Source organism: Artemia sp. Qi Xiang Cuo, chromosome 20, assembly GCF_049724085.1.
Source record: "Artemia sp. Qi Xiang Cuo chromosome 20, ASM4972408v1, whole genome shotgun sequence".
NCBI lineage: Eukaryota > Metazoa > Arthropoda > Branchiopoda > Anostraca > Artemiidae > Artemia > Artemia sp. Qi Xiang Cuo.
This window is the reverse complement of record NC_142813.1, coordinates 19,694,091-19,710,040: the sequence shown is the minus strand read 5'-3', so window position 1 is coordinate 19,710,040 and position 15,950 is coordinate 19,694,091.

Below are 15,950 nucleotides of genomic sequence, written 5' to 3'. Positions count from 1 at the left end.
TGTTATTTACTAGGTAATAATTTCCTCAAGGGGTGCTACTCGTCAAGTGGGACTAGAGTTCACCACATGGTCCCCAGTCTTGCAGGTACCCCGAAAATGTCGAGGCAGCCCTTTGCAGAGGCCGTTGTCCATAGATCTGGATCTTACGCCCTGTCACAGTTGTCCTCCTATAGAGGATCCTCCCGCGATGGTGTTCTGCATCACCATGCAATTTAACCCATTGCTGGGAGAAGGTTTGCAACTCATGGAACTTGTGGACAAACCAGTGGACCTTTACCTTTTTTTAACATTAACCTTTTTGAGTGTACGTTTGAGGGGCCTTCCTCCTCCTCCGCCCGTATTTATGACCTCGGGCAAGGGTTCCCCAGTTTCTACTATGGACCCCCAGGGACAAGGTCCCACCTTGGTCCGTTCCTCCTATGGAGGTACCCTTCATATCTGTAGGGCGTTCCCCTATCGCCACCTCGGGACACGCTGAATGGCCTGGGGGAGGCCAGATAAACGGATCACTTTTGTTTTGCAAACGCCATAACTCAGTGACATATTTAACCTACTACTTATAAAGATACATAACTCACTGACTAGGCCTATATAAGTTATATACAGAAATATATAACTCAGTGACATATTTAACCTACTACTTATAAATATGTGTAACTCACTGACTAGGCCTATATAAGTTATATACAGAAATATATAACTCAGTGACAGATTTAACATACTGGTAATATATATGTGTAACTGACGGACCAGGCATATAAGTTACAAAAACCAATTTAAAACGGGCTGAAAGGTTTATCATACTAATTATATATATGAGTAAATCACTGACTAGGCCTACATAATTTATATGAATAAGTATATAAATCATTGTAAAATTTAGGCTACTCCTTAAAATATATGTTACTCACTGACTAGGCCTATAGAAGTTATATAAAGAAATATATAAATAAGTGACATATTTAACCTACTACTTATAAATATGTATAACTCACTGACTAGGCCTGTATAAGTTATATACAGAAATATATAACTCAATGACATATTTAGCCTACTACTTCAAATATGTGTAACTCACTGACTAGGCCTATAAAAGTTATATACAGAAATATATAACTCAGTGACATATTTAGCCTACTACTTATAAATATGTGTAACTCACTGACTAGGCCTATCTAAGTTATATACAGAAATATATAACTGAGTGACATATTTAGCCTACTACTTATAAATATGTGTAACTCACTGACTAGGCCTATATAAGTTATATACAGAAATATATAACTGAGTGACATATTTAGCCTACTACTTATAAATATGTATAACTCAGTGACTAGGCATATAAGTAATATACCGAAATATATAACTCAGTGACATATTTAACCTACTACTTATAAATATACATAACTCACTGACAGGGCCTATATAAGTTATATACAGAAATATATAACTCAGTGACATATTTAGCCTACTACTTATAAATATGTATAACTCACTGACTAGGCCTATCTAAGTTATATACAGAAATATATAACTGAGTGACATATTTAACCTACTACTTATAAATATCTGTAACTCACTGACTAGGCCTATATAAGTTATATACAGAAATATATAACTCAGTGACGGCTGCACGAAGGTTCAATTAAACAGGAGTTGAGTAAACAGGGGTTCAGTTGCACCTGGGGTCAGATGCACGGGGGTTCAGTTACACGGGGTCAAGGTATTTTTCATTATTAGCATAAAGAAAGCCTTGAGGACGACCCAAAAATAGATACAAAGTTAATTACCTTTTGAGTTTCCTTTAGGTGAATACAGGTAAAATTTTGAATAAAAAAATTTAAACATTGCGAGGGGGGCATCAGGATTTTAGAGAAATGTCTAGGTGAGGCATTGCCCAAAACCAGTTGGGAACCTTGGGGTCTAGCTCATTACCAGAACATTTTTAAATTAATTTCTGCTCGTTTTTAAGTGACATAATTGAACCATGGTTAATATTAGAAATATTCGTAAAGTCTTTTTTTAGTTTTTCTGCTTAGGAACTGAAATGTTGGATTGCAATTTAAGTTTTGGATAAAATGTGAATATTCAGTCGAATTCCCGATCAGTAGTAATTTTGTGCAATAGATTTTACCCGTTCTTTTACTATAGAACGTTTTGGTGTGAAAGGGGGATTAGTTGCCTTCCAATCACTTTTGAATATTAAAAAAGCCACTAGCCCTTTGAATTTCTAATCGAATGAGCCTTTTTTGAAGTTTCTACGACAACGCCTTCCAATCAAATCTTCCAATTCAATTTCCAATCAAATGAGCCCTCTTTCAAGTTTCTACGACAAAACTTTCAATAAAAACATTATATGCCCCCAGGGCATAATTTACAACCCTTAACCTGAGGGATGTGGGGGGAGTGTCCTGCTCAAAGATATACTTTCCGGACCTTTCAAATAATTTAAATAAAATGGATATCTCAAAATTTTGATTAGGTGTGTGTGGATAAATGGTGGGCGTTGTAAGGGTGTTATTTGCCTTCCAATGACATTTGAATATTAAAAAGGGCACTAGCCATTTCAATTTCCAATCAAATGAGCCCTTTTTGAAGTTTCTACGACAAGACTTTCTATAAGAACCTTATATGCCCCCAGGGCGTAACTTACAACGCTTGCCCTGAGGGCTGTGGGGGGGGGTATTATCCTCAAAGACCTAATTTCCAAAACTTTTAACTGCGTTGAACAAAATGGCTATCTCAAAATTTTGATTGGATGCGTTAGGGGAAAAGGTGAGCGTGAGAGGAGGGCTAATTGCCCTCCAATCACTATTGAATATTAAAAAGGGCACTAGCCCTTTGAATTACCAATTGAATGGGCCGTTTTTGAAGTTTCTACGACAAAGCTTTCTATAAAAACCTTATATGCCCCCAGGGTATAACTTCAATCCTTGCCCTGAGGGCTGTGGGGGAAGTGTCCTCCTCAAAAACATAATTTCTATCTGGAAATCAACTACGCTGAACAAAATGGCTATCTCAAAATTTTGGTTGGATGTGTTTGGGGACATGGTGGGCGTGGAAGGGGTGTTAGTTGCCTTCCAATCACTTTCTACTATTAAAAAGGGCACTAGCTATTCCAGTTTCCAATCGAACGAGTCCTTTTCAAGGTTTCTACGACAGCTCCTTCGATACGAAGTGCCCTGGTATGGAAAAAAATAATTCGATACGAAGGCTCCCAAAAATGGTTTGGGGAATGGTGGGCGCGAGAGGGGGGTTAATTGCCTACCAATTACTTTCAACTATTAAAAAGGGGAATAGCCCTTTGAATTTTCAATCGAATGAGCCCCTTTTCAAGTTTTTACGACAACGCTTTGTATAAAAACCTTATATGCCCCCAGGGTATATCTTACAACCCTTGCCCTGAAGACTGTTGGGGGAGTGTCCAGCTGAAAGATATAATTTCTGGACCTTTCAACTGCGTTGAACAAAATGGCTATCTCAGAATTTTGACTGGATGTGTTTGGGGAAATGGTGGACGTGGAAGGGGTGTTAGTTTGCCTCCAATCACTTTCGACTTTTAAAAAGGGCACTAGCCCTTTGAATTTACAATCGATAGAGTATTTTTTGAAGTTTCTATGTCAAAAATTTGTATAAAAATCTTAAATTCCCCAGGGTATAACTTACAACTCTTGCCCTGAAGGCTGTGGTGGAGTGTCTTCCTCAAAAACATAATTTCTATCTGGAAATCAACTACGCTGAACAAAATAGCTATCTCAAAATTTTGAATGGATGTGTTTGAGGAAATGGTGGGTGTAGAAGGGGTGTTAGTTGCCTTCTAATTTTTTCCGACTATTAAAAAGGGCACTAGCCATTCTAATTTCCAATCAAATGAGCTCTTTTCGAAGTTGGTACGACAACTCCTTCGATTTGAAGTGCCCTTTTATGAAATTAATTAAAAAAAACTTTCCGAAAAATAAGTTTTTCAAAGAAAAGGTAAGGCCATTTTAAACTTAAGCTCAGACCATGCAAACACCTTTTAAAAGTCAAACTCAAAACGACCAGAAATCAGAGGCAGCACGCTAGCGCTGCCTAAGTAAAGAACGATGTGGGCACAATGTGTTGTTTTTTTGTTTTTTTTTTTTTTTTTTTCTCCATACCCGGGCACTTCGTATCGAAGGATTCGCCGTATAAACTTAAAAAAGGGCTCAATCGATTGGAAATCGGAATGGCTAGGTTCCTTTTCAATAGTCGGAGGTGATTTAAGGGATACTAGCCCCCCCCCCCACACCCATCATTCCCCCAAACACATCCAATCAAAATTTTGAGATAGCCATTTTGTTCAGCGTATTTGATTTCCAGATGGAAAATTTGTTTTTGAGGAGGACACTCCCCCACAACCCTCAGGGCAAGGGTTTTAAGTTATGCTCTGGGGGCATATAAGGTTTTTATAGAAAGCGTTGTCGTAGAAACTGCCTCTTTTCCTAACTGTAAATAAAAACCAAAAGCCTAATGCGTCATTGGCGCTTAACTGAACACGAATTATATTACAAATATTTTCTTTTCCAGTTCTTACAGCATTGAAAATGAAAATACAAGTGCTGTGAAATAAATTCTTGAACTGATGGCTCTTTCAACAATTAATGTCATTATACATCAAATATTCAATTTGGTGTCGTTTATACTTTCCAAGACTGTTAAAGACGCATATAGTTTTCAGTAAAGCGCCAATGACGCAGTAGGCTTTAGACTTTTACAGTGAGAGAAGGATGTCATATCCAAACTTTTGTTTGTAGAGATTTTTGTTCGTTTCAAGCTTGACTTGAATATTCAATTTAAGTTTCACTCGTTTTAAGAATTATTTATTAATTTACATTAATATATATTGTATGTTTGTTTGCATTGATTGTTTATTTAATCTGTGTTCGTTTTAAGTTTCATTTATACTTCGATAGGAAAATATATGATTTTCATATTCAATCTAAGCATTACTCGCTTTAAGATCTATTTATTCATTTATATTATTACTTGTTGTATGTTTTTGCTATGCTTGTTTATTTAATTTCTGTTTGTTTTGAGTTTCATTTATTCTTTAATAGAAAGTTCTGGTCGTTTTGAGTTTGAATTTTAAAAGGTATTTGTATCTACTGAGCTTAAGTTTAAAATTGCTTTTACTTTTCTTTGAAAAACTTATTTTTAGGAAAGTTTTTTTTTAATCAATTTTTGTTCGTTTTTGATTGCAGGAAATTTCAAGTTTTTAAAAATTCCTAATTTCAAAATCAAACTTAAAAAGCAAAATCATATAATCATCAAAGTATCAAAACTGGTATCAAAGAAACAATATCAAAGTGAAAAAATGGGTTTGTGTCAACCTCGGAGTTTTTATTTTCTGATGTTTGAACTATTTTTAACAAAATTGCTATTTCAAAATTTTTATCGGATGGGTTTGGGGAAAAAGGGCTTGTGGGGACTAATTAAGCTTCGGTTTCTTTTAACTCTACAAGAGTGAACTAAAACTTTCTATTTTCAATCAAATGAGCCCTCTCTAAAGTTTATACAAGTATCCCTTCTATAAGAACCATATATATCCCCAGAGTATAACCTACAACGCCTGTCACTGAGCCCTGGGGGGCTGTGTCGACCCTGGAATTTTAATATCAGATGGTTGAACTATTTTTAACAAAATGGTCACCTCAAACTTTTATCGGATGGGTTTATTCATCCGATACACCCAAAGACTTGGAGGGTGAGAGGGACTAGTTGTCCTCCAATCTTTTTTCAATGTGAGAAAATGAACTACAACTTCTAATTTCCATTCCAATGAACCCTCTCTGAAGTTTTTACGGGCATCCTTTGATACGAATCATATACTGCCCCTGAGCACAGCTTACAATGCCTGTCTCCCGGGCCCTTGGGGGTTGTGTCGAAACCGGAATTTTTGTTTTCTGACCTTTGAACTATTTTGAAAAAATGGCTCTCTCAAAGTTCTTATCGGATGTTTTTGAGGAAAATAGGGCGTGAAGAGTGGGGTAGTTGCCCTCCGATCTCTTTTGACTCTGAAAAAGTGAACGAGAACTTTCAAGTACCAATAATATGAGCTCTCCGAAGTTTTTACGAGCATACCTTCCATAAGAACCATATATGCCCCCGGAGCAATACTTAAAACGTCTTCCCCGGGCCCTGGGGGAAGATATATCGACACAGGAGTTTTTCTTATCTGACCTTTGAACTATTTTCAACGAACTAGACATGTGTAAAAGAGTTTTTCTTGTATGACCTTTGAAAGAATTTAAAACGTATAATTGCAAAAATTATTTAATCCGATGTTTTTGGGAGTAAAAGCCTTGGGGGGCCAGTTGTCATTTGGTCCATTTTGGATCTTAAAAATGGCACTATGACTCTCAACTTTCAATCAAATGAGCCCTCTTTGAAGTTTTTATGATGACCCCTTCTGTATGAAGTGCTTCTGAGAAAAAATAAATGGAGTGTGGAGGGAGGCTAGCTGCCCTCCAATCACTTTTGACTCTTAAAAAGTGAATTACAACTGTTAATTTCCAATCAAATGCGCCCTCTAGGAAGTTTATACGAGCATCCATTCCATAACAACCATATATGCCCCCAGGGCATATTAGAATTTTGAACTATTTTTGAACAAAATGTCTATCTCAAAATTTTTATCTGATGCATTTAGGACGTGGAGGAGGGGGACTAGTTGCCCTCCAGTTTCTTTTGACTCTTAAATAGTGAACATGAACTTTCAATTTCTAATCAAATGAACCATCTCCAAAGTTTACACGAGCACCCCTTCCCTAAGAACCATATATGCCCCTAGAACATTACTCATAACGCATGCCTCTTGGCCCTAGCGGGTTCCTTCGACACAGTAATTTTTCTTACCTGACCTTTGAATTATTTTTAATGAAATGGCCTTTATAAAAATTTTATCGGATGGGCTTGAGGAAAAAAGGGGTGGGGGGGCTAGTTGCCCACGGATATCTTTTGACTCTTAAGAAATTGAACTAGTACTATCAATTTCCAATCAAATGAGCCCCCTCTGAAGTTTATACGAGTATCCTTTTCTAAGAAACATATACACCCCCAGGACAACACTTACAATGCCTATCCCCCGGGCCCTGGGGTGAGTTTTTGTTATCTCATTTGTGAACAATTTCCAAAAAACTTGCTATCTCGAAATTTTTAGCGGATGGATTTGGGGAAAAAGAGCATGGGGTGGGACTAGTTGCCCTTAACTCTCTTGACTCTTAAAAACTGAACTAGAACTTTCAATTTTCAATCTAATGAGCCCTCTATGAAGTTTATACGAGCATCCCTTTCATAAGAACCATACATGCCCTCAGGGCATAACTTAGAACGCCTTCCCCTGTGCCCTGGGGGGTTGTATTGACGCCAGATTTTTCTTACCCGACCTTTGAACTATTTTTAACAAAATGTATGTCTCAAAATTTTCATCAGATGGGTTTGGAAAAAGAAGGCGTTGGGGGGGGTTGCTAGCTGCCCTTGGGTCTCTTTTGACTATTAAAAAGTGAGCTCGGACTTTCAATTTCCAATCAAATGAGCCCTCTCTGAAATTGATGTGAGCGTGCCTTTCATACGATCAATAAACGCCCCTGGGCATAAACTGGAACGCCTGCCCCGGGCCCTGGGGGGTTGTGACGACACCTGAGTTTTTGTTATCTGACTTTTGAGCAATTTTTAACTTAATGCCTATCTCAAAATTTTTATTGAATGCATATGGGGAAAAAGGGGCTCGGGGGGGGGGGGTTCTAGTTGCCCTCCAATCTCTTTTGACTCTAAAAATATGAACTAGAACTTTCAATTTCCAATCAAATGAGCCATCTCGGAAGTTGTGACGAGCATCCCTTCAATAAGAACCATATATTCCCCCAGGGCCTAACTTACAACACCTGCCCTCGAGCCCTGGGGAGCTGTGTCGACCCCGGAGTTTTCGTTACATGGTCTTTGAACTATTTAGAAAAAGGCTATCCCAAAATTCATATCGGATGGGTTTGAGGATAAAAGGGCGTTGAGAAGGGGAGGGAGGCTAGGTGCCCTACAGTCTCTTTTGACTCTTAAAACGTGAACTAGAACTTTCAGTTTCCAATCAAATGAGACCTCTTTGAAATTAATACGAGCATCCCTTACATAAGACCCATATATACCCCGAGGGCATAACTTACAACGCCTGTCCCCGGGCCCTGGGGGGTTGTCTCGACACCGGAATTTTTGTTATATAATATATGAACTATTCTTAGCAAAATAGCTCTCTCAAAATTTTATTGGATGCATTTGGGAAAAAGAGCTTTGGGGGGGGGGGGGGCTGGCTACCCTCCAATATCTTTTGAAGCTTAAAAAGTGAACTAGAACTTTCAATTTCCAATCAAATGAGCCCTCTCTGAGGCTTATATGAGCATTCCTTCCATAAGTACCATATATGCCCCCAGGGCATAACTTATAACCCGTGCCCCTGAAGACTGTGGGGGGGGGGGTGTCCTGCTCAAACACATAATTTCCAGAGCTTTCAACTAGGTTGAACAAAATGGCCATATCAAAATTTTGATTGGATGTGTTTAGGGAAATGGTGGGCGTGGAAGAGTTTTCAATTGCCTTATAATCACTTTCGACTATTAAAAAAGGAACTAGCCATTTAAATTTCCAATCGAATGAGCCCTTTCTGAAGTTTCTACGGCAACGCTGTCTATACAAAACCTTATATGCCCCCAGGGCATAACTTATAACCCTTGCCCTGAGGGCTGTGGGGGGGGGTTGTCATCCTCAAAGACCTAATTTCAAGAACTAAAAATACTTTGAATAAAATGGCTATCTAAAAATTTTGATTGGCTGTGTTTGGGAAAAGATGGGCGTAAGAGGGGGGTTAGTTGTCCTCAAATCACTTTCGACTATTAAAAAGAGCTCTAGCTCTTTGAATTTCCAATCGAATGAGCCCTTTTTGAAATTTCTATGACAAAACCTTCTACAAAAACCTTATATGTCCTCAGGCCATAATTTACAACCCTTGCCCTGAGGGCTCTGGGGGAGTTTCTTCCTCAAAAACATAATTTCTATTGGGAAATCAACTACGGTGAACAAAATGTTTACCTAAAAATGTTGATTGGATGTGTTTCGGGAAATGGTGGGCGTGGAAGAGGTGTTAGTGGCCTTTCAATCGCTTTCGACTATTAAAAGGGCACAAGCCGCTCCAATTTCCAATTGAATAAGCCCTTTTCAAAGTTTCTACGACAACTTCTTCGATATAAAATACCCTGCTCTAAAGGAAAAAAATAATTGTGCCAACATCGTTCTTATATGACCCAGGGCATAACTTAAAACCCTTGCCCTGAGGGTTGTGGGGGAGTATCCTCCTCAAAAAGATATTTTCTATCTTGAAATCAACTAAGCTGAACAAAATGGCTATCTCAAAATTTTGAGTGGATGTGTTTGGGGGAATGATGGGCGTGGGAGGGGGGGCTAGTTGCCTCCAATCACTTTTGACCCTTAAAAAGGGCACTAGAACTCTCGATTTCCAATTGAATGAGCCCCCTTTGAAGTTTCTAAGACGACCCCTTCCATATGAAGTGCCTATAGGGAAAAAAATAATAATAAATAATAATAATAAAACATTGCCTTTACTATAGGCAACGCTATAGCGTTGCCTCTGACAAAAAAAATAATACATTGTGCTAACATCGTTCTTCGTTTAGGCAGCGCGATGGTGCTGCCTAAGATTAGCCATGTCTAGATACCTACTGCAAAATACTTGATTTTAATTCAACGTTGATCTAATTCAACGTAGACGTTACGTGACGTTGTCCGTCATGCTGTGGTAAAGCTTTCTAATTTAGTTAATTATTAATTGAGTAAAAATATATAAGACGCAAATACGAAGTTTAGAAATACAACTTTTTATTAAGATAAGGAACATATCCTGCCAAGTTTCTGTTTAACGGGAAATTGAGAAATTACCACTTCCTAGCTATTACGTGGGTTCGTTAAAGGAAGGTGTGGTTGATAAAAATGTATAAAAGATACATTTTATCGGAAGGGAAAAACTGATACTAACTTTATGCCGGACTGACCCCTGGTCCGTTGCTTTTAGGAATACCTTGGAATCTTGTCTTATCATTGTAAGTGTCGAAGTATCTTGTTATATATTATTGTAGTTTCTGAGACTTGTGGTCTACTTGGGACAGCCAGTCCCCGTAGAATATCTATATATGGAATATTATATGTTAATTGAATAAAAGTATTGTATTTTAGACAACCTCTCTACGATCTACCTTTAGCCCCTCGAACTTACCCAGTGGGTTCGCCTCATTAGTCGGTCGTAGCCTAAGGCACGCTACCAAAGTTCAATTACCTTAGGGCAATAGTTTATCTCTTCTAGAAAGGGAGAATAAAAGCATCTACGACTACAACACCCAAATACCATAAATAACACTTCACAACAACTATTTAGAAGTTACGTGGCCTTACTTAATTTCTTTTATGGAACGTAGCCTAATTCGTTTTGACAAGTCTTGTAATTACACCATTCGCGAAGTTTTATCTCGTATCGGAAACAAGATTTTTGCAGGAAGCCATGATGTCACTTCAGATTGGACCTAATTTCTTTTCTGGGAATCTTACGAGTATTTAGGCTAAAAAATTTTGAATTTATTTTCTACGGGATTGTAATAATTATTTTTTTTACTGGCGATATATATTGAGAGGAAAACTTTCATGTTATTTACATACCGATTAAAAAAAAGAAAATATAGATATTTCTTTAGAGGCTTTTTACTCGTTTTATTTTTATTTATTTTTTTATTTTTTTTCCGTTACAATCGTTTTATTCAAATATTAATCTGATGGGGGCTACGCGCGAAGCCCCCAAGCTACAAGCGTCGCTTGTTCTTCCTTTATCCGTCTCTTTGTCCAAATTTTAGAATCTAAATTTTTGCTGCGTTTTTTTATGAAATTTGCACGATTGTTTGATATATTTAGAGTGTAATATAAAAGTTTCAAAGTCTGATCGTGGTTTTGGTAACATTTCCAAAACATTCCCGATTATCTTATACTTGAGTTTTGCATTTTCCAAAATAGATTTGGCTACCTGTGCTACTGACAAAGGAGGATTCTGGTGTCCCTCTGCTTTTTTAACTGTCCTCCATAGTTTCTGTCTTAAAGAGGCTATTTTTGGAGATGGCCCAGGTTTAGTAATATCGGTTACTGTAGAAGAATTATTAGTGCCACATTCTGTTAGCTTGCGTCTGGTAGATGGCGTTTGTTCCAAAAGTCATTTTTGTGTTAAGACTGTAGGTGAGTCTAATGTATGAAAATCAAATAACTCATTGGTTCCTTCCAATTTTTCTTCCTCTGTGGATTTTACCCTTGGTTTATCACATTTTAAACCCTTAGTTTGTGTTTGGTTTTCTTCATCGCTAGTAGCCAAGGAGCATCAAATATTTCTATTTTTCTCTTGTTTGTTGTGTAGAGTTTGTAGCCAAGATTGGGCTAAATAATCCTTCCACTCCTCCCAACTTTTGTGGTCATTAAAAAGGTCATAAAATTCATATGGTCTTCTGATATATACTGTTGAAACTGTTTGCTCTATTTCTTCGTCTGAAAAAAAAACAACAAAGAGAAAAATCTCTAAAAACAAACAAACAAACGAGACTGTGGCCAGTGGAGAGAAAAGAAAACAACAGAAACAAAACAACGCGGATATTTCGCCTGTATACAAACAAGGCGTCTTCAGCACTAAATACACACAAGAAGAACAAGATAAAAAAAAACAAAAAAAAACAAGATAAAAATAAAAACCATTAAAACACCAAAAAAAAAAAAAAAAAACAAAAAAAACAAAAATGTACAATCGGCTCAAACTTATCCACGTAGGGAAAAGATGCTATTATAGAGTTAATTCAGTGAGGACATCAGAGTAAATGAGGAAAAATAAAAAAACTGTAAATTAAATTAATTATTCAGTTGCGAAATAATCCTTTTGTTAGCTATTACTGAAGCAAGTCGTTTTGGTCTAGCAGGTAAAATATTCCCCAGGTGATTATTTAAAATCTTTAATCCCATATTAAATGTTGATTAACTCTTTAGAAGGTTATAATAAATTTGGTCAATATTTAAATTACCTGTATCCCTATTTATGGAAAGGTTAGCAAACATATGTTTTTTAATTTCTATGGCTTCCCTAGCCCATTGGGTGTAACCCTTATCATTAGAAAGAGCTAAGGCTTCATCAAATTTTACCAAATGATCTGGTTGAAGCCAAATATGCTCTGCTAAAGCTGAAACGAAAGTTTCTGGTGGCTTGCTTAATTGTAGGGTTTTTTTCTATTGAGTTTTGGTATTCAATAAACCTTTCAACAAATTGTTGGTGGGTCCTACCAATATAGAACTTCCCACGAGAACACGGACTTTTATACACCCCACTTACTAAATTTCCCCGAGTTAAATCCCTACCAGAACTAAAAAAACTACCCATTGACCTCAGCGATTGGAAACATGTATCAATACCAAATTTGCGTATAACCCATGAAAGTTTCTTACCCAAACCAGGTACTTATGGTAATGAAATAAAAATTATTGATACAACTAAATCCAAAGACTGAGAAACCCCAATAACCCTACTATCATGTTTAACCCGTCTATTTTCAATTATTTTATCAATGAACTTAATTTGATAACTATTACAAAACAAAATATCCCTCAAGTATAAAAATTCCGAATCCAGAAATTCTTGGGAATAAATTCTAAAGGATCTATCCAATGGTGAAATTACAACCCCCCTTTTTACCGACATTGGGTGGCAAAAATGAAAATTTAAATACCTATCATTTTGCGTTGGTTTTCTGTAAATCGAGAAAAGTAAATGGAGATCCCTTTTAATTAATAAAATATCCAGAAAAGGTAATTTATTATTATCCTCAAACTCAACTGTAAATTTAATATTATTATCAAAACTATTTAAATGCTTACAAAATAGGTCTAAGGAGTCCAATTCATGTTTCCAAACGCACACCACATCATCCATGAACCGACCCCAGAAGCACGGGGATATTCTAAAACTGTTTATAGCAGAGGTTTCAATGGCATCTATGAATAGATTTGCTAATAAAGGAGAAAGAGAAGCCCCCATAGGTAACCCAAAAAATTGTCTATAAAACTCCCCTCGAAAACCAATTTAAAAAGAAAATTCATTTACCAGAATAATTAGTCTCATAATGACATCAATATCCAAACTGGCTAACGTCACATCCTGTATTAAATCAAAGTGTTTTTCTAATTTACTTTTTAAAATATCCTCGCACTATTTTAAATCAAAACTTGAATACATAGACACAACATCAAAATTGCAATAAATTGAAGTTTTCTCCAGCGTGAAATTTCGCAATATATTAGTAAGATCAGTCGAATTTTTCAAATATTACTTTCGTGTTTGTAGAAATGGACGTAAAGTAACCAATAACCATTTTTCTAATTTTGAAACAGATGACAAAAAAGTTGACATAATGGGAAGGAGGGGGGATCCAGTCTTATGAATCTTAGGTAGACCATAGATCTTGGGTGCCGAACAACCCCTCGGATAATATTTGTTATAAAACTGTGGGGTAATGTGAAAATTATTTTTCATTGACTCTAGTTCCCTTCTATACGATTTTACTTGTTTATTAGTTTGATTAAAATCAAGTTATGTGCTTGTAAGCGTGTCAAAGTTACGGGCCTTCATTCTATTAATCTAGTCTTAAGTGTTCATAATAATTATCAAGTTTCGCGTCTCAGCTCGAGCTATCGTAATTACTTTATCAGTTGCCAACTCTTATATTCTTTTTCGTCAATTTTTTTGTTTTATGTCATTACCAATTAAGTTCATATTAAATGTATTTACTTTTATTACGACCTAAGATTTAAGTTCTTGAGGAGTATAAGCCTTGTCAATAACGTCCATAATTCATGACTCCACCTTTGATGGAAAACCGAACTTAGAACCCTTTGTTGACTGGTGTTGGAAAACAGAACTTAGAACCCTTCGACAAAACGGCTTCCTGTTGAATATTAAGAGGCTTCGAAGACAAATTCTTAATTGCTGGACCCAGACAATGACGAGGATAAAAAACATCTGAATCTTGGAAATTCTCAAACAAAAGTCTATTAAACTTGTCAACCAAACGAACCTTGGACAAATGAAAATCATGGCGAAAAGATCTAATGGCCATTTCCTTAGTTCGTATAAAAATGTCAGATGGAAGGTTATTTCTTAAAAAGTTTTCAACAGAATCTAAGTCCTTAGACAGTTGAAAACGTCTCTGTTTTTGTTCATAAATTACGTGATTTAAAGCTATTAGGCTTAATTTATTTTTTAATTTTGTTTTCATTTTCAGTTCCAAAATGGGTACATATTTTAAAAGATTTCGGAATCACTGATTCCTTCTTGCAATTTTTTAAGAAAATTAGTTGATTTAACAGATTTGCATGTTTTTTAACTAAAGACAAATAATATTTGACAGAAGCGGCTATTTGTTGCCCGTACAATTGACGAATGAAAGATCTTAAGCCGAACTGGCCAGCCATGACAAAAAACCAACAAAGAGAAAAATCAAAGAGAGAAAGAGAGCAGGATATGTTCCTTATCTTAATAAAAAGTGGTATTTCTAAACTTCGTATTTGCGTCTTATATATTTTTACTCAATTAATAATTAACTAAATTAGAAAGCTTTACCACAAACTTTCGTTAAAAAAAAAAAAACAGAGTGCAGTGATATATACAAATATTGAGTGTTTTTTTTTACTATATATAGGTAACAAATTATGCTTTATGTGAATACTAATGTGAATATTTATTTTAGATACAGCCGTAGCTATTTTTTTTTTGGAAATCAAATTTTTCGTAGCATCCTTTCGGATCCATTTTTTTTTCAATCATATTTTTACAGATTTTTAGAAATAACAAATTTTGAAGCCACTTCAAATGTATGCTGATACTTTCATCTCATACCATCAGAAACCAAACCATACTTGATCAACTGATATTTTGGAAACTGTATGCAGTATTACAGACTTTACTACAAGTTCTTCAGAAAGTGAGATAAAATCAGAACTTAATTTAGGCCTAGAGAATGTACTACATAGCCCAAATGGCTTATGTTATTGAAATATGTGAAAATGCTTTGTGCTGGAAAAATATGTGAAAACTTAAAAATCAAAAATGTTATGTGTAATTTACCCAAGGCATTTCTAAAACGAAAAATAAACGGTATATCAACCACATCACACAGATAAATTAAATTATTAATGGAAATTAAATTTAAACTCAAATAATTCATAAACTTTTCTAATATAACTTGAAATCTAATGCTTAAGCCACTTAGGGTCAAGTTAAAACAGAAGATGCATAGGAAGAAGGGTAAAAAGAGTATTTTTCAGTCCTAGAGGCAGAGAAAAAGAGAAACAAGGATGAATTTCAAATTTAAATCCTTCAACAAAAAAAAGAACATGGCCTATATTGGACCAGAAACATAACCCTAAGGAAACCCATTAAGGGTATATGCACACAATGACCGAAAGATGGTAGCATAATAGCTGTAAAAAAAAATGACTTGTTCTAAAAGTAAATTCTTGATCATTGGGACAATTCTTTTTTAAAACTGGAGCATTGTAGTGTAGCCTTTTGACTTGGTCAATGATTACTTTAGTAGCAAATATAGGGTACAAATAAAACTTTTCGAAATATAACTTTTTTATAAAGATAAGGAATATATCCTGCCAAGTTTCTGTTTAACGGGAAATTGAGAAATCACTACTTCCTAGCCATTACGTGGGTTGGTTAAAGGAAGGTGTGGTTGATAAAAATGTATAAAAGATACATTTTATCGGAAGGGAAAAACTGATACTAACTTTATGCCGGACTGACCCCTGTTTCGTTGCTTTTAGGAATGCCTTGGAATCTTGTCTTATCATTG